Raw genomic sequence first — 19,637 nt, forward strand, 5'->3', positions numbered from 1 at the left:
CTCCTATGTTCAGTCTATGAATAATGAAACAATCTGAATATTCTCTATTGACTACAGTAAAAAAAAAAAAAAAAAAAAGGTCTTAGGCAGTATGGTAACACTTGGATAAGAGTAGGAAACTGTTTAGTTTCAACCTTTGCAATACATTTCCTTATTAAAATCTATGCCTTACAGACAAAGATACATTACCCAAGCCTCAGCTGCTAGGATCCAGGGTTCCTGCTATCATATATCATCCAGCAAAGAAAGGATGAGCAATAGAAAATTGATGTTCTTGTGCTAGTTCATTTTATGAACAGAATAAGTATTTAGTCTTGATTTATTAAACTGATGTTGATGTTGTGGCAGGATGCAGAGACACTAACTTGTCTCCAGTGAACAAGGGTAAACACCAGCAAGAGTTTTTTTCCTTCCCTGGTACAGATGTTCAGGAGAAAGGCTACCAGAGTGGCTGTTTGGGAAAAAATGTCCTCATACAGGTTGAGTTCTATACCCAGGGTCATAGGTCTGGGTTGAACCACAGGCGGAAGAATTAAATTTGGATTTCTTGCTACAAATGTTATTCCTTAAAGAAAAAGCCTTGGTGATTGTGTCTGTTCTTTCTGCCGAGTCATTTCATTAGCTCACAATGATAGTTATATGAAGGATAGTGCAAATAGAGAAAGCTTCTTAATTTTCCCATCAAAATTGTGTCTATTTGGCCAACACTGTCTGTAAAGGTAAAATATGGCATCTTTAACATTGGTGAGTACACACTATTGCTATGAAGCTAACGAGATGAAGGAGAGTCACTCCCAGACAAATGATTGCCAAATACTTCTGTCATTCTTTTTTTGTCATACTCAACCTCTGTATGTCATCTTAGCTCCAGAACTGGCAACCAACCCGTCTACGTAACCTTGTGGTAGAGTCACTTACTAAAAAATAACTTGTTAACATGAGTTATTCCTTTATCACCAAACCTAGATGGGGGCAGGGGCAATGCTTAATTTGTGCCAAGGCTGAGCCCCAACACGTCTAAGCTTGTTAATTTAGCCCCAGCACCTCTGGCCTTGCTGCATCTGTTCTGAATGTAAATATTTGCTTGAGCCCTGGCACCTCTTTCATTACAAATTAAGCACTGGGCAGGGGATGGATTTAGAATCTACCACATGAAGGGACTGGGACATGCACATATCCCCTGCCTGGAAAGCCCTCCCAGACTCCTAATAGAGCTAGGAATTTATTGATAAATTGCAGACTGTTATACAGAGTACCCACAACACTGAATATAGCAACAACAGCTGACATATATGCAACAAGAATTACAGCAGGTTTCTCAAGTTCTCACATCAGTGGGACCAAATGACAGATTTGATACGTTGGAACACCAGCAAAACACCAGATTAATAGTCTTTACCTTTCCTCGGTATTTTGCAGATTTAAGACACAGTTAACCACAGCTAACAATTCTTCAAGCTTCCAAGCTTCCACAAAGCCACAGTCCACAGTTCATAATTTAATATGTAATTTATCCCTCTGCACAGAATTATGTTTACACTATGGAATATAACTTTCCATGTTTTGTAGATAAATGTAGCTGGTGTACTATAACATAGAATCAAGCAGGGATGTCAAGGGTCAGAAGGCTGGATCCACCCTGCATGATGTATCTATGTGGCCTGTATGACAGGCTTAAGTTGTGCAGAAGCTAACGTTGGTTTTTTTTTAGAGTAAGGTTCTCTCCTTCTTGTCTGTGACTGCAGCTATAGCACTCCCATCCTGAACCAACTGTAAACTCATGTCATGATGTCTGTTTGAGTCTGCAGACAGCCTGAAACAATGTCTCAGGGTGATGAACTCTCTTGTCCCCTATTAAGCTTTTCAGAGAACCCGCTCTAAAGCCCAGTGATGATACTTCAATTTCAGCATTAACAGTTCCAGTGGAGTTAACCAAAAAAAAGCAAAGCCCCTGGGAGGTGGAATTAATAGAACAAGTCAGCTTATGGCTCAGGACATAAAATTAATTTTATCAAATCAGAAACCTTACTTTGCTGTGGAATGAACTATAAAATGGCTTCACAATTCCCCTTTCAGATTACTTCTGATTGGATAAAATATTATTAACCAGAGGCGATGCATAACTGTTGATAGTGGGGAGGGACACAATTTAAATGTTTGGCCACCCCACCCCCGAACAGTTCAAGTCATGCCCCCCTCAGGAAGACCACCACCCACCCTTACATGCAGCCTCCCCTCCCAGAAAGCAGCGGCCCCTCCCTGCAATGCCCAGCTGTTCCTCCTGCCTCTCCCTGTGGGGCACAGATTGCAGTTCACCTGGCCTCCAAAGTCACCTGGCTGGCTCAGCTCTGCCAGCTGTCCACAGGGAGCGGGCCCAGCAGCACCATTTGACTGGGCAGAGCTGGCTCTGAGTCAACAGCCCGGCCCCAGTCCGGCCCTAAGCCCCTGGTGGCTAGGTGGTTTCCAGCCAAGGCTTCCAAGGACCCCAAGCTGGGGGCTCCTGCATATTAGCCACCATATAATTACTTGCTATAGCTAGACTACCAGTGTTGTACAATTCCATCTGCAATGAGATGTGCTTTGAAGTGACATGATTAGTTTTAAGTTTATTAGGTCCCAGAGAGGCCACTACTCTTGGTCTATGTTACTATTAATTGATTCACTATTTCATTTCAAATATTGAATGTTAAGTTAATCAAGTGTATTGGAAGTTAAGCCTAACGTGAGCCTTCCTATCTGCACTACACTGCTTTTCTTTTCCACTATGTTTCTTATTGAGCTGCTCAATTGCCTGCCGCTGTTTTCCACGGCACGTCAACAGAAGGTCCTTCTTCGGCGGCACGACGGGAGCGGAACTGGAAGCTCCCGTGCACCCCGTGGGAAGCGCACAAAATGCCACCCCCTGAATCCCGGCGCCCTAGGTGACCGCCTAGGGTCGCCTAATGGAAGCGCCGGCCCTGCGGCAATGGCATGATACTAAACATGAACATAACTTGTAATATGCCAAAGATCATTTCATAAAGTCTCCATCCTTTCGTTTGATGTAATTTATTAAATATATCTCATACTTCAAATTCAAAGGGACAATTATGGATTTTAGATAAAGTGTTTCATAAAATACATTTAATTAATACTTATTAAGATATTAATATTAATAAAGTAATTACCAGTAGTTTTAGATCATGGTTCATGGTCTTGGCCAGACTGTGGCTGGTGCAGGAACCGAGTGGTTGGGGCCCAGGTGACTCAAATTCTCATAAAAACATAAGAGCATAAGAACGGCCACACTGGGTCATACCAAAGGTCCATCTAGCTCAGTATCCTGTCTTCCGACAGTGGCAAATACCAGTGGCCAATGCCAGGTGCCCCAGAGGGAATGAACATAACAGGAAATCATCAAATGATCCATCCTCTGTCACCCATTCCCAGCTTCTCCTTTGCACTTTTACTATTTTGAAGTCAGCTCAGGGACAATTTGGCCTCCCCAGTGTAAATTAGAGAAGCCTAATGGCTATTCTGACTTACATTCAAGCTATGTCTACACTATTACCTATATTGGCAAAATGTATGTCGCTCAAGGGTGTGAATATTCCACTCCCTGAGTAACATAAGTTATACCGACATAAGTGCTAATATGCACAGTGCTATGTTGGTGGGAGAAGCTTTCCCACCGACATAGCTTATTCCACTTCTGGGGAGGGGGGTGTTTTTATGCCAACAGGAGAGCTCTTGCCTGTCGGCATAGAATGTCTCCACCAGATACACTGCTGGGGCGCAGCTATATCAGTACAGCTGCACTGCTGCAGTACTGTACTTGTAAGCATGGCCTCAGTTGCCTATAGTCCCAAAAGGACATACCAGCATCCAGGAACAGCTCGAGTACAGAGACTTCAGAGCTTGCATCTATGAATTTTAACGTTGGTTTTCATTCATACTAATGCATGTGACTTTGATATTAGCTTCCTGTGAAAATTGTTACCAGCACAAACAATAACTCAAATGTTCATAGCAAACATAAAAGGGGCACAACAATAGCTGAAGCAAAGTCATTTTAAAGTTCCAGCAAATATTTACAGCCCTTCCAAATATCATCAGTAGATAAACTGTTTATCTACTGGGTGTTTCTATTTTGCAATGCTTAGATTGGCAATGTTTGTACAAGCTCAATCCTTCTTCCAATGGAAGTTTAGTTTTCCCATTGATTTCAGTGACAACAGGATTCCAGCACCTTTAAACCTGCAGTCATTACTCAAGCAAAACTCCTACTGACTTCCAAGGGTGTTTTGTCTAAGTAATGGTGGCAGAATCAGGCCCCACATTTTTTTTCTGCTATGGATTTATACTGTTACCCCTTTTGAAGCAAGTTGCTAGTAAAAGTTCAAGTCCCTGCAGGTTGTTTCCATTACAAGGAGAAACTGATGATGAAGTGAGGTACCTTGGAAGCAAATCTGTTTGTTTCCAAAAAACGTATAAAATTCTGTTTCCCTGAACACAGGAGGAATCAAACAACAGGAGACTGTTTCTTTGCTCAGAGCTCCAAGGCTCCTTTTAGGCAGCACCCAGCCGAAAAGCTCTCTTTCTAGGCTTTTTCCAGGATCACACACAGTGTTTGTTGAGGCTGTGTCTGGTGTTTCCTTGGTACCTTCTCTCTCTCACACACACACACAAGCCCCATACAGTTCAAATTCAGAAGTGGCTCACATGTACCTTTGTTTTGAGCAGTCACATGTGCCTGTGACAAGGCCCAACTTAAATGTATACTCCAAATAAAAAACACAGTAAAAGAATTAAAAAAGAGCCACTGTGGCTTAACAACCATGTAAAAGAAGCAGTAAGAGATAAAAAGGCATCTTTTAAAAAGTGGAAGTCAAATCCTAGTGAGGTAAATAGAAAGGAGCATAAACACTGCCAAATTAAGTGTAAAAATGTAATAAGAAAAGCCAAAAAGGAGTTTGAAGAAAGCTAGCCAAAAACTCAAAAGGTAATAACAAAATGTTTTTTTAAGTACATCAGAAGCAGGAAGCCTGCTAAACAACCAGTGAGGCCCCTGGATGTTCGAGATACAAAAGGAACACTTAAAGATGATAAAGTCATTGCAGAGAAACTAAATGAAATCTTTGCTTCAGTCTTCACAGATGAGGATGTTAGGGAGATTCCCAAACCTGAGCCGTCCTTTGTAGGTGACAAATCTGAGGAATTGTCACAGATTGAACTGTCATTAGAGGAGGTTTTGGAATTAACTGATAAATAGTAACACGTCACCAGGACCAGATGGCATTCACCCAAGAGTTCTGAAAGAACTCAAATGTGAAATTGCAGAACTATTAACTGTAGTTGTAATCTCTCCTTTAATCAGCTTCTGTACCCAATGTCTGGAAGATAGCTAATGTAACACCAATATTTAAAAAGGGTTCTAGAGGTGATCCTGGCAATTACAGACCAGTAAATCTAATGTCAGTACCGGGCAAATTAGTTGAAACAGTAGTACAGAATAAAATTGTCAGACACATAGAAGAACATAAATTATTGGGCAAAAGTCAACATGGTTTCAGTAAAAGGAAATCGTGTTTTACTAATCTATTAGAGTTCTTTGAAGGAGTCAACAAACATGTGGACAAGGGGGATCCAGGTGGACACAGTGTTCTTAGATTTCCAGAATGCCTTTGACAAGGTCCCTCACCAAAGTCTCTTATGTAAATTAAGTTGTCATGAGATCATAGGGAAGATCCTTTCATGGATTGAGAACTGTTAAAAGACAGGAAACAAAGGAATAAATGGTAGGAATAAACGGTAAATTTTCAGAATGGGGAGTGGTACTTAGTGGTGTTCCCCAAAAGTCAGCCCTAGGACCAGTCCTATTCAACGTATTCATAAATGATCTGGAGAAAGGGGTAAACAGTGAGGTGGCAAAGTTTGCAGACGATACTAAACTGCTCAAGATAGTTAAGACCAAAGCAGACTGTCAAGAACTTCAAAAAGATCTCACAAAACTAAGTGATTGGGCAACAAAATGGCAAATGAAATTTAATGTGGATAAATGTAAAGTAATTCACATTGGAAAAAATAACCCCAACTATACATACAACATGATGGGGGTTAATTTAGCTACAACTAATCAGGAAAGAGATCTTGAAATCATCATGGATAGTTCTCTGAAGGCATCCACGCAGTGTGCCGCGGCAGTCAAAAAAGCAAACAGGATGTTAGGAATCATTAAAAAAGGATAGAGAATAAGATGGAGAATATCTTATTGCTCTTATATAAATCCATGGTATGCCCACATCTTGAATACTGTGTACAGATGTGGTCTCCTCATCTCAAAAAAGATATACTGGCATTAGAAAAGATTCAGAGAAGGGCAACGATCAGGGGTTTGGCCTTAAAGTCTGTCAGTTTAAACGTTACTTAGAATAAGACATTTCAGTCTTTCTGGTTTTTATTAATTTGTTTATTTTAGAGAAATATAAAATATAAGCACAAAAGTAAAAAGGGTTTGGGTGCATGAGAGAGAGAAGACTAATTAATTAATTAAGAGCTTCATTTCTGACCATACTTTAAAATTTCACTGAGTTGTGTATATGTAAGTCCTATAAGCACATAACTCCTCATGTAACACGTCCTGGGGCCATCTCAGTTTGGAACAGAGAGCACACAACAAACTTTAAAACTATTTTTTGTGTTTGCCAGAACAATGCTATTCCATTTCCTGCAATTCTTTTGTACATGTGGCTCAGAAGTATTCAAACCGAGGGAGGTACTTTGAGTCCTGAAGAAGGATAGCTCAGTGGTTTGAGCATTAGCTTGCTCAACCCAGGGTTATGAGTTCAATCCTTAAGAGAGCCACTTAGGGATCAAGGCAAAAAATTGGTCCTGCCTAGTGAAGGCAGGGGCCTGGACTCAATGACCTTTCATTCAAGATCCCTTCCAGGTTTAGGAGATTAGTATATCTCCAATTATAAAGTAAAAAAATATCAGGATTAGACCCAAAGAGGCTGGAGGAATTAACTGTTCTGTTTAAGTACTAAATGAGGATCAGGTCCAATGCTGTCATAAAAAAACAATAAAATTATTTTTATTTTTGCAGAACAAGAAGAATACTAGTAGTACAGCACCAAGAGGAATGGGCAGATTGCAACTTTAGTGCATAAATCTTTGCAGGATTAGGACTTCACATTTTAAACAAATAATTATAATCAAAATGACAAAAATTAAAGAAAAATTTGATATTTCAGGCAAATATTTCCAGGAGGTAGCAGATTATCAACATGTTTATAGAAGTGCAAAGGAATAACATTTCTTGTCTTGTTTTCTTCAATAAAATCATATGAAAATAAACATACTAAATGGAACTGCCTGTAGTTATTTCTCATCAGTTAATTTTTCAATTTGTAACATACCTCAGATTCTTTTGTACATTTTTTTTTCTAATCCAGAAAAACTTTTTGCTTCCCTTTGGCTGTGATTTCACCTTTAGGCCTGTCATAAACAGATAGTTAAGGGTTAATGTCTCTTTTACCTGTAAAGGGTTAACAAACAGGGACCCAAACACCTGACCAGAGGACCAATCAGGAAACAAGATACTTTCAAATCTAGGTGGAGAGAAGCCTTTGTTTATGTGTTTTGGGTTTGTGCGTTGTTCTTTCTGGGTCCTGGATGGGACTAGAGGTGTAACCAGGTTTCTGCCAATCTCCCTGCTACAATCTCTTATCTATTCAGAATAGTTAGTAAGTAAAAAAGACGGTTATAGTCTTTTAACTTGTTTTTCTTATTTGCAGATGTGTACTTGCTGGAAGTAGCTTAAATTGTGTTTCTGCTGGAGAAAGCTTCTTTCTATTGTCTATAAGCTAAAAAACCCTGTATATTTACCATTTTGATTACAGAGACAGTTTTTATGTTTTTTCCTTCTTTATTAAAGTTTTCCTCTTTTTTTTAGAATCTAATTGATTTTTTGGTTATCTTTTGTAAGACTCCAGGGAAGGGAGTCTGCACTCACTAGGGAATTGGTGGGAGAAAGGAAAGGGAGGAGGGAAGAAAAACCTGCTCTCTGCGTTTATCTCTGTATCTCTCTCCGGGGAAGAAGGGAGAGGGAAGGGGTGATTCAAGGAATTGAATCACTGTGGTCTCCTAGTGTACCCAGGGCAGGAAAGAGCTGGGAGGAAGAAAGGAGGGGGGAAGGGAAATGGTTTATTCCCTTTGTTGTGAGACTCAAGGAATTTGGGTCTTGGGGGTCCCCAGGGAAGGGTTTGGGGAGACCAGAGTCTATCAGGCGCTCTACCTAAGTCCTGATTGGTGGCTGCCTATCAGATCTAAGCTGGTAATTAAGCTTAGGAAAATTCATGCTAGTACCCATATTTTGGACACTAAGGTTCAGATTTGGGAATTATACTATGACAAGGCCTTTAACTAGTAAATGAGAGATTAATGTTGCAGTTTTCAAGCTTTTCTCTCTTTTGATCAGAAGTCCCAGCAAAATAACCAGTGGGTCGTATGGAAGTTCATTCCCACTTATTGAAAGCAGCCATATATATTGCACCTAATTCTGAACAGAGAAAGAAGCATCTTTTCATATTAATGTGAAGTGTAATGCAATAAATTCAGGTATAAGTTCTAGAACTCATTCATCGTTGCCATTGCAGTTCGGTTTGTTGTATTAATTGAGATGAAATATATAGGCCCAAAAAAATCAAAACTGTTAACAAAACCCTGTTAATGTGCAGCATCAAACAGTTTTAAACAAAGTTTGGGGTTTGGTATACAGAGACCTCAGCCTGCTTAGTATCGTGGCAAACACCATAAGAATCCTTTTAATCTTTTATTGAAAAAGAAAAGAAGGAAAAACAGTTAAAGTAACATATAGGATTAAATACGTTTTTCATTTTAACTTGTTCCCTTTCTCTTTAGCTGGAGAGAGCTTTTTAGAAGGAAAAAACTCGTTTGACAGTTTTTAGATGGTATTTAATGTGGGAATAACTGCCCTTAACGGGAAAAGAGGGGAAGCTAGTAGAGATGGGCTGGAGCTGTTGTAATTGCTGTTGTTGTTCAAGTCTGATCCCATTTTCCAGAAGACAAAACAAGACAAACATGTACAGAAGGGCAGAGGACAGAACAACAAAGATAGTCAACACAGCTTCTGTCTCTGGTGTTGACTTTCGCCTGCAACTTCACAGCTGAAAAACACAGGCACAGCACACGGTCTTATCAGTCACTCCAAGACCTGGTAAAATCCTACCAGCATCAGGCTGCTTAGGTCATTGCTTTAGCTCCCTCATTATGGTCACAGACATACTGCAGTGTTGCAAAATATACAGTATTGGCCAGGTAAACAAGATTCTTATTAGATAGAAGGAAACAGAAGAGCAATAGGAAAGAGAAGAAATAAAATTGAGAAGGAAAACGACACGCATGGGGGCTTGGGAGAGCAGACACTAAAGTCATACCTACACTACTACTTATGTTGGCAAAATGTATGTCACACGGGGTGTAAAAAAAACTATCCCTGAGCGACACAATGTACGCTGGCATAATGTTGGGGGTGGTTTAATTATGTTGATAGAAGAGCTCTCTTCTGACAGCATAAAGAGGCTACATGAGAGATCTTACAGCGGTGCAGCTGCATCAGTGCCACTGTGTACTCTCTAGTGTAGATATAGCCAAAGTATCATGTCCTAGATCAAGGGTAGGCAACCTATGGCACAGGTGCCGACGGCGGCACACGAGCTGATTTTCAGTGACACTCCCACTGCCTGGGTTCTGACCACTGGCCTGGGGGGCTCTGCATTTTAATTTAATTTTAAATGAAGCTTCTTAAACATTTTAAAAACCTTATTTACTTTACATACAACAATAGTTCAGTTATATATTATAGATTTATAGAAAGAGACCTTCTAAAAACACTAAAATGTATTACTGGCACACGAACCTTAAATTAGAGTGAATAAATGAAGACTCGGCACACCACTTCTGAAAGGTTGCTGACCCCTGTCCTAGATGGTGTTTGGAATTCAGACAGAGCTGGTGTAGGTGCCAGTGTTATCTGGGTCCCTGTCTCTGGCCTGGGCTAGTCAGGACCAGGGCCAGATTAACTTTGTGGGCCCGGCACCAAACATATTTGTGGGATCCCCTGGGGAATGAAGGGGCCAGGAGCAAGAGCACAGTGGGCAGGGTGGATTTGATTTAAATCACTAGTCAGGAAGACTCGATTTAACCATGGTTTTTACATAAAAGTGCATTCTTGGTAGTTGTTATAGCCTTAATACATATTCTTCACAAACTCAGAGATCGTGTAGGTTTCATTTTTAGAAGGTACACACCATACATTTTTAAACAGTGATTTATTTTGAAAATTTTTCAGATGAGTTTTACAACTATATCAGAAAATGAATGATTGTTTGGTTATTTCATTTACCAAAGATAATTGAAGCAGATATTAAGGAAGTCATTGGGAGGTGAACTCTCTCCAATTCAACAGGTTAATCATGAATATTTGGAGGATTTTCTTGCCAGGCTGTATTAGAAGGAGAACATCATCAGACAGACATTTAAATTGTTTTATTTAACTAAAACAACATTAAGTATTCTGGATTTTTTTCTTCAACAGAAAACATAAAAAAGCATATGTCCCTCGCTTCTCACATTTATCTCCAGACTTCTTCTTCTCCAGATCTATTCCGCCCCCAACAATCTTCTATTCACTGAACTTTTTGAAACTTTTCACTTTTAAAGAGAGGTAAGGGATTGACTCTGTGTACACAAATTTGCAGAGGGACAATAGAATTGAGGTCTGTTATTTTTCACCTCTATATATTTATTTAAAAACATTTTTGCTGTTAACAAGCATGTTATCTCTGGAGACACAAATCCAAAGTTTGAGGACTGCAAAACTAAGCATCTCTGATGGTATCTTCCAGACTGAGCACTGAGTCTCATTGGGTAGATAGAAAGATTAACCTAAATAATCTATACAGAAGCAAGTGGAACCCCATAAGATTGGGTCCCTAATCCATGAACTATTAGAACTCATGCTTGAAACAAAGGATTTTATTTTGTGTTTCTAATTCACGGAGATGTTTACAGCCTTGGTCGTAATCATTTGCAATGTTAACTCATTTAGGGCCAACTTGTGAGAGATGCTGAAGTCAAAGGGAGTTGAGAGTGTTCAGCAGTTCTCAGAATCTGACTCTTGGACTTGCACCATTTATCCTTCCTTAGTGCAAGGATGTGAAACAAATGGCCTGAAAGGTGTATTTATGTGATTCACAGACTGTGTAGAATAGCAACTTTCATTTAAAAAATAATAATTTTAATTAGTTCTAGCCCTCGTGGCTGCAGAGATGAGCCTTTCAAATGTGAACTAGGCATAATGGATGCAAATGCTTTATAGTTGATGTTTTATAAGCTCTTTTTGCCTTTTGATCTGATATGGCTAATTTCTTCACATCGGGCCACTTTGTAAATAAAATTACTGTTTTGACTTTGGAAAAGAATCCTGTCTTCCTATCAGGAGTTGTGCTGTTGATCTGTATCTGAGAAAACCAAGAAATGGATTTGCCAGATCTGATGACCGTGTTTGTGACAAACTGGATGGAGAAAAAGGTTGGAGAATTCCAGCTATTGTAAAGAAAAAGAATTCATTGCCCAGATCATATGTGATTGTGACCAACAGTGGAGTGTTCAACAGAAACTGTCAACATCTATAAGATGTTCATTAGAAAGAATAATCAATATAGCAAACTCTACAGGAGGTGGATGCAGACCAGGAAGAAGACTCAGATTCCATATCAACCACAGCCAGTCATTGCAACTAATGGACAGCCCGATGACAAAGTTGTTACGTGTGCAGGTCGTATACTTAGAAAACCAGTGTGATTCAGAGATGCTTAACAGACTGATCTGTACTGAACTTTAATAATAGTTTGATAGTGTAAATTTGGTAAATGGTAGGAATGTAAAACTTAAAAGGGGGAGATGTGATGGAATGTTAAACTGTATTATAATGTTTAGCGACTAGTTAGCACCATTTGTAACATACCTTGTCTGAGCTGAGAACAGCCATAGCTGGCAGTGTATTAAAGATATCTAAAGGCAACACATTGTCATGTATCTTTCTGGGTGGAAGCTCTGTAACTAGTCCATATCTGGTACATGACACAAGGTTTTTTTCTTTTGTTCTGAAGAACCTTGAAATTAATTTTTAAAAAAGAGATTTGTATTTACATTTTAAAATTCCTATAATTAACTTGGTGAATGATGTCAGGAAATTTATTATTTCTATTATAGTAGCACCTGGAGGCTCCAACAAAGATTAGTACCCCATTATGCTAGTTGCTGTACAAACACATAGGCTATGTCTACATTTGAGCTGGGAGGTGTGATTCCCAGCTTGTGTAGACATACCTACACTAGCTCTGCTCAAGCTAGCTCACTAAAAATAACAGTGTAGTTGGGATAGCACAGGAGGCAGCTCGGGCTGGCCACCTGAATACATACCATCCTGGCCCCTAGGTACATAGTCAGGCAGATAGCCCAAACCATTGCCTGTACTATTCTGGCTACACCACTATTTTTGACATGCTAGCTTGAGCAGAACTAGCACAGATAGGTCTATGTGAGACGACAATCAAATCTCCCAGCTCAAATGTTGACTTAGCCATAATGAGAGACAGTTCCCATGTTAAAGAGCTTTCAGTGTAAGGCCCTGAGCCTGAAATACTTAGACATCTGTATAATCTTACATGTGAGTAGTCCTATAGACTCCCCCAAGATCCTGGTCCCAATCTCCCTGCACAGCCAGAATCTTTGGGAAATTTAGCTTCAAAGCTCCAGCAAGTCTCTGGTGAGCATGTGCAAACAGACTTTTCAGAGGCTTAAAACTTGACCAAATTTGGGTGAATTTTCATCTGGATAGCAAAAGCCACATCCCCACAAAAAGCCAATTCCCCTGCCAAATTTCAAGTCTCCATATCAAAGCATGAGAGCCCTCAAGCTTCCCAAATAAAAGTTGGTTACATTCTTTTGCTATGTTAAAAAATTCTATTTTCCATAGCCTCATTCTCAGGAAAATCCTAAATTGTTTTGCCTGAAACTTTCCAGAATAATTCAGTGTGAGACATACACCCAGCTGTAAAATTGTCAGCCCTAATGTTAAAACTTAGCAAAGTTATAAGCAACTGAAAACAGCATAGGTGCTGGAACTGGGTGTACTGCCGTACCCCCTGGCTTGAAGCAGTTTCCATCATATATGGCATTTACAGTTTGGTTCAATGGCTCTCAGCACCCCCACTATAAAAATTGTTCCAGCACCACTGGAAAACAGGATCTCATAATAGGAAATGTCAGGCAACCTTAATAATAGACAGTGCTACCATCTGTGCCTATAATAATAACAGAATCCTGTATTAGAGATAAGGAAATTTGGTGTTAATACAGACAAAACTACACTAAGAACCACCTCCAATAGACAATCTCATGTTTTCAGTGACCATTTAAGAAGTGTTTCCAGAATAATTTTATCTGAATTTTTATTGAAGACCATCTTCTACTAGCCCACTGACTTTTGCAGAACCCTTATGTGGCAATTTAAGACAGGCATATGAATTTCATAATAAATACATAATAACATTTTGCACTACTATAACACCTTTGAGAATGGTAACTAAGGTCCCTATACCCAAGCCTTTAATCATGTAGGAGTATTCATGGGAATGAAGATGACATGTGTTAGTAATGGTTTGGACAATCAAGCAGACCCTAATACTCTACCATACAATACAATTCAACTTTATTTGAGAGAGCATTTTGCGCACCACCTGTATCCCCAGATGCCTTACTTAATGAAATGAAGAAAATGCAACACTATAATATAAAAAAAACAAAAGCAAAGGGAGAGAGAAAGTGAGGCCAGAGATGTTTTCAGGTGAAATTTGAAAACAGGAGCTGTGGCGAGAGACTCCTCCAGATTGCAGGGGCTGCAGAGGAGAAGGTTCTTGTGCCATCAGTGGGGAGGGTCTATGAGGGAGAAGGTGCTAAATGAAGGCAGGAAGCAGAGTTCAACCTACAGGCATGCAAGAAGCTAGGTGGGTTGAGGTCATCTGGTGTAGGGTTACCACCCTTGAAAAGCAAAAAAAAAAAAAAAGGCACCCCTCACAAGGCAAACCCCCAACCACAACCCACAATTCAACAGTCACTTACAGTATCTAGAAGCAGTTGTTCTCAGGAAAAAAAAATTTGGTGGTCTCACAGTGCAGCCACCAACTCTTGCTGGTGGCCACTCTCACACTTTTCTAATATGCTTAATTAGCTTTATGAAAAACAAGTAAATATGCACGTATACACATCCAAATTATTGTAATTTATTTATTGCTAACTAGTAAGTCTGTTATGAAAAGTGATATTAACAAACATACAAGTATCACTTTTCACAAAAGACTTACTCAGCCCTTCCAAGCCTAGAGACAAATTAAGCCCTGGATCGGGGGGTCGGGGAGGCAGCAGGAGCTGGAGCCCAAAGTCCCGCAGCTGGAGCCTGGGCCCTGCCACTGAGCAGCTACAGCCCAGGGCTGGAGCCCAAAGCCTGAGGCCCACTGCCCCTGGGAAGATGAGGAATTCACTGGCTGCTTTCTCCTTCGGCATTGTACCCCAGGTGTCTCCAGAGGGGGAAAGGGCCCAACCGCTGCTGGCAGCTCCAGCAATCAACACCAAGGCAGTGCATCTGGGGAGCAACAGAGAGTCAGAGGGGCTGCTATCCCTCCCCTGCATCACAGCCCAGGATGCTGCGGCTGCAAGAAAAGCCCCTGGTGGCTGCATATGAGAAACACTGATCTAGATAGATAATACATATAGATAAGATTGATAAAATTGCATGTCTCCTCACTCCTGTGTGACTCAAACCCTCTCTCACACACATGCACAGCGTGTGTGTTGGTGGGCAGACAGCTGCTATATTATCAACATTTTTGATGTTATTGCTTAAATTGTGGAACGGGAACACTGTAGCATCTTTAGCTGGACTCAGAAACTTTTACGGTAAGAGATCCCAGTGTATTGTGATAATGCAAATTTTTAGTCCCACATAAAAAACCACAGCAGCTTAAATTATTTTTTGGCAACTAGCAAATCCATAAAAAAAACAAAACACCGGCCAGGTTGGTCAAATACTGGCCAGGTGGTAACCTTAATCTGCTGTGGTCCCATTGGGATGCTCAGGCACAGGGGCTTGGCCCAAGACTGAGAGAGGAAAGGTCAGAGCAGGAAAGGAGCTCCCAGTCTCCACAACACACACTAGCTGATGTGGGGGGGTAAAGGGAGCAATTGCCTGTGGGCACCTGGCCGCCACCACTGCCATGGTAACAGCAGCAGCTGGGAGCCCCATGCCCTTTTAAATTGCCCTAGCATGCACAGGTTGGTACCAGCAGCAATGAAGGCAGCCAGGCGGGCATGTGGAAGCCCTGGCTGTGCCAGAAGAGCACGCCCAGCAGTGCAGCTGGCAGCTCGCTGGGCACCAGCCAGTGCAGGCACAGCACCACCCAAATGTAAGGCGGACCGCGTCTGCACTGCTTGTGAGCGTGTGCACCAGCTGTTGCACGTTATCCAGCTTTGCACCCATGTGGTGAGGCCACACCAGGCCAGCATGGGGCCCAGCTCCAGCCTGCCCTATAAAAGGCGCAGTGGCAGCCATTGGCTGTTCTGCCCTGGGGCCCGGAATTGCTGTGGGCCTGCCTGCCTGCCCACCCCTTCCAGCCAGAGCTGGATTAACTTTTTGTGGGCCTGGCACCAAACATATTTGTGGGCCCCCATTGGGGAAATAGGGCATGTGATGGGGGGTGGTCCGCAGAGTGAGGGGCTGGTTGGGGGCAATGAGGCACAGCGCAGCGGGAGTGGCCCCACTCAGCCCAGCACAAGGGCACTATTTACAAACCCACAACTGCTAGACGCACACTGGCTTGCCCAGCTCTGCACTGCCACCCTGCCCCCTCCACACTGCCACCCTGCCCGGTGCCTTGCCCATATGCCCAACACCCCCTCGCCCAGAGACTTCCCCCACAGATCCCTATACCCAGCACCACCTCGCCCAGACACCTCCCGCACAGATCCCTATGCCCAATACCCCCGGAACAGCTATGCCCAGCACCCCCTGCCCAGAGACCCCACCCACTGACGTCCCACCACAATTGCACAGCACCATGCACACTATACACCCTGCCCAGCTCCCCCACCCACAGATCCCCTACTGTCCAGCATCCCCTTCACAGTTCCACCATCACTGCTGTACAGCGCCTCATATTCCTGAGGGAATTTGGCATCAAATTCTGTACATAATATTTTAAAATTCTGCATTTTTTTTTTTTACAATAAATAAACGTGGAAGCTCCACCATGGCAGTGGGGAGCACAGGCCACTGAGATGAGAGAATACCCTGCAGCCTCCCCCACCCTCCTGGGACAGGGACTTGGCAGTGAGGCTGAACCCGACCCCGACACAGCACAAGGGCCATGCTTGCCACAGAAACACCCTAGGGCCCTTCCCCTTTTGTGCCAGGGACACCAGATGTGGGCAGGGAGGCTCAGCCTGGCAGCAGGATCCAAGTGCAGAGGGACTTAATGTGGTGGGATCCAGATGGGGGTAAGAAGGTTTTGTATAGGGCAGTCTGGGTGCAGGCAGCTCAGTGGGGGATCTGGATGCACAGGGAGGCTCCACGTGAAGGGGCAATGGGAGTCTGCAGGGGGGACCAAGTGAAAGTGGTCGAAGCTTGGGGGCGAGTGTAGGTGGTTGGGGCTCAGTGGGGAGGGTGTCTGGGGGGCTCATCAGAGTGGTACAGATGCAAGGGAGGTGGGGCTTGTCAGGATGTGGGTTTAATGGGCCTGCTCAACAGGGGAATCCCAGCTGTTACTAAGCGGATCCACATGCTGTGCCCCCGCTTCCCCTATCCCCTTCTGTTCCCCATCCCATCATAGGTGCTGACGTTTGGTTTTGTCAGTGGGTGCCCCATCCAGGCTCCACCCTCTCCCCCAAGGCCACAGCCCCACTCTTTCCTGCCCCGGCTCTGCCCCCTCCCCTGAGGGCCTCCCGCTCACTCCTTTCTGCCTCTTCCTGCTTTTAGGGCAAGATGCGTGTGTTTGGGGGCACTCAGCTCCCCCCAACTGGCAATTTTCAGCATATTTATACACTTTTCATATTCTACTTATTGAATGTGTGTCTATCATTGGTATCTTAACCTCCTCATTAAAATAATAATGCACTACATAATTACATTATCATGAATTACAGTGTATTAAAATCATCACACTCAGCCACAAGCTGTCTTCACTAACAGCCCAGTTTACAGACATTACGTTCACTCTGCTTCACACCTGGGGCCTCTTTGGGAGCTGCGGCCCACTGATGGCAGTGGAAAGGTGGCAGCTGCGAGGGACAAGCAGTGAGGCATCTTTCCCCTCTCCCTGCCCCTTTCCCCCTCTTGTTTTCTCTCTAAGTCCTTGCTCCCCTTCCTGCTTCTCACCCATGTGCCTTTTCCCCATCTCTCTCTACTCCCCCTCCTGGTGGCTCTGTCTAGTGCCTGGCCAACCCATGCACTCAAAGCACAGAAGAGGCTCCCCCTCTTGAGGTAGGAAGCGTTGCCTAGTGGTTAAGGCACAGGCGGGGAGGGACATGTTCTGGGTTTGGTTCTCTGCTCTGCCACAGACTCCCTGCTTAGCCTTGGGAAAGTCACTTCACCTCTGTGTGCCCTAGAATAGCTGGGCTCATTTGGGTCACCCGACGGCTGCTGCAGCGGGGTGACAGCAGGGCTGGGCCGGGGCCGAGGCGAGGCGGGAAGGGGCAGCGTGGGGGCGGGGACGGTGCCCCTCTGACTCTCGGCCAGCGCCAGGCTCTACGCTTGCGCGACCCCCTGTCGCCGCTAGATGTCGCCCCACGCCAACGGGCTCAAGGACTCAGCCTCCGCCCCCGCCCCCCGGCAGATTGGTGGTTACGAGCCGCCATCTTCTCGCAGGCTTAGTTAAGCGAGCGGCGTGCGGGGCTGCCGGCGGCGGGTTAGCGGAGCGCCTGCGGTAAGTTTTACCAGGGGAAGGGGCCGCTGCCCCCCGCTAGCCCCGACGGGGCAGCTCGGCCAGCGGCGGAGACGGGGGGAGGGTCTCTGGGCTCCCACTACAGGGGGCGGGACACGACTCACCCCCCTTCGGGACAGTGCCTGGGGCCGGCAGGACTGTTCCCGCCCTTCCGGGGGTGTCCTGGGCGGGGGCTTTACTACTCCCCCCAGCCCCTCCTGAGCAGGGCACGCCCGGGAGGGCGGGGCAGAGACTGATCCCCACCCCCTTTCTTAGTGGGGTTTCCCCGGGGGGGGGGCAGGGACTCCCATTTCTCCTACTGCTAGTGCAGTATAAATTACATAACACATTTACTGGTGACTTTTCAAGACCCCCCCCCCCCCGGTAATACTTCGTAATGTGGAAACAAATGTACAGTTAAAGGACCCACAAATCTTAGGGCATTACCTGATTGATGGACAGCCCCAAGATCCAGCTTGAGTCCGCCAGGGCTTCTGGTCCCTTGATAAACTGGACACATCCTAAGGTTCGTTCACTTCTAATTCCCCCAATTCCAATTGTGGCACAGCGGTGTAGCACCCTCTGAATTTATCTCCATCCAAAACTGCAGTGCTGTGTCGGCACATGTCTCACCTATGACTTGGCTGCATTAACCTGCACATAATGCGTTGTATGCCATTTGTCCACACTGGAGTACAGCTGACTTTTCAACTTCATTTGTGCCTCTGGTTTATCTGTACTTGTGTGTCTCCCTATTAGCTCATTTAAGGGTAAGGTCATTTAAAGAGTTGCTTTTCTTCCCATTAATCTTCTGGACCTGAAAGATTGAAGAGTTATAACAGTGATATGTCTGTATATGTAGCTGTTTATCAAATATTATGGATATTTATTAAATCACTAAAAATGTAGAGGATTAAAGCAGCAAGTAAAATAGTATGAAATCACGAGCAAACTGGTGTGTGTCATAAGCCAAAGTCTCTTTGAAATGAGGAAGTGTTTTTCAAGATACTGCTATATCAAAGACTTAACCAACAAAGTCAAAGTTCACTTTGAAAAGGTCTGCTTCTATAAAGTGTCCGAACTAATGTTTTACAGCTCACAAGAAAATAAATTAGGGGATTGCTTTTTTGAAATCCAGTTCTAAGGGTACTGATATTTCTATAGTGCAAGGACAGGACTGCTTTTCTTGGTGAACCTGCCTTTCTAGCAGCTTTAGCAGTCTCAAATAGAGGCTAGGTCTATACTGGGGGCGGGGAGTCAACCTAAGATACACAACTTCAGCTACGCAAATAGTGTAGCTGAAGTCTGCGTATCTTAAGTCAATTTACCTGGCTGTGAGGATGGCGGTGAGTCAACTGTTGCCGCTCCCCAGTCGGGTCCGCTTCTGCCTCTTGCCGCGGTGGAGTTCCGGAGTCGACGGCAGAGCGATCAGGGATCGATTTTATCGCATCTACACTAGAAGTGATAAATTGATCCCCAATAGATGGATCACTACCTGCTGATCCGGCGGGTAGTGTTGACGTACCCTCAGATAGTAAGATCAGAAGGATGTTTTCTGTTAAAGTATTGGTCAATGGAAATTACAGAGCAACTGGCTCC

General features: G+C 43.5%; 1 protein-coding gene across 1 annotated transcript in view; it reads left to right on the top strand.

The window, feature by feature from the left end:
• Positions 1-17,961: 17,961 nt before the first annotated feature.
• XIAP (X-linked inhibitor of apoptosis) overlaps positions 17,962-19,637 on the top strand; it is a 43,665-nt gene continuing 41,989 nt past the window's right edge. The window contains exon 1 of the mRNA XM_050964567.1: positions 17,962-18,041. The gene's annotated coding sequence lies outside the window, so the exon portion shown is untranslated. The remainder of the gene's footprint in view (positions 18,042-19,637) is intronic.

This window comes from Gopherus flavomarginatus, chromosome 8 (assembly GCF_025201925.1).
Source record: "Gopherus flavomarginatus isolate rGopFla2 chromosome 8, rGopFla2.mat.asm, whole genome shotgun sequence".
Lineage (NCBI taxonomy): Eukaryota > Metazoa > Chordata > Testudines > Testudinidae > Gopherus > Gopherus flavomarginatus.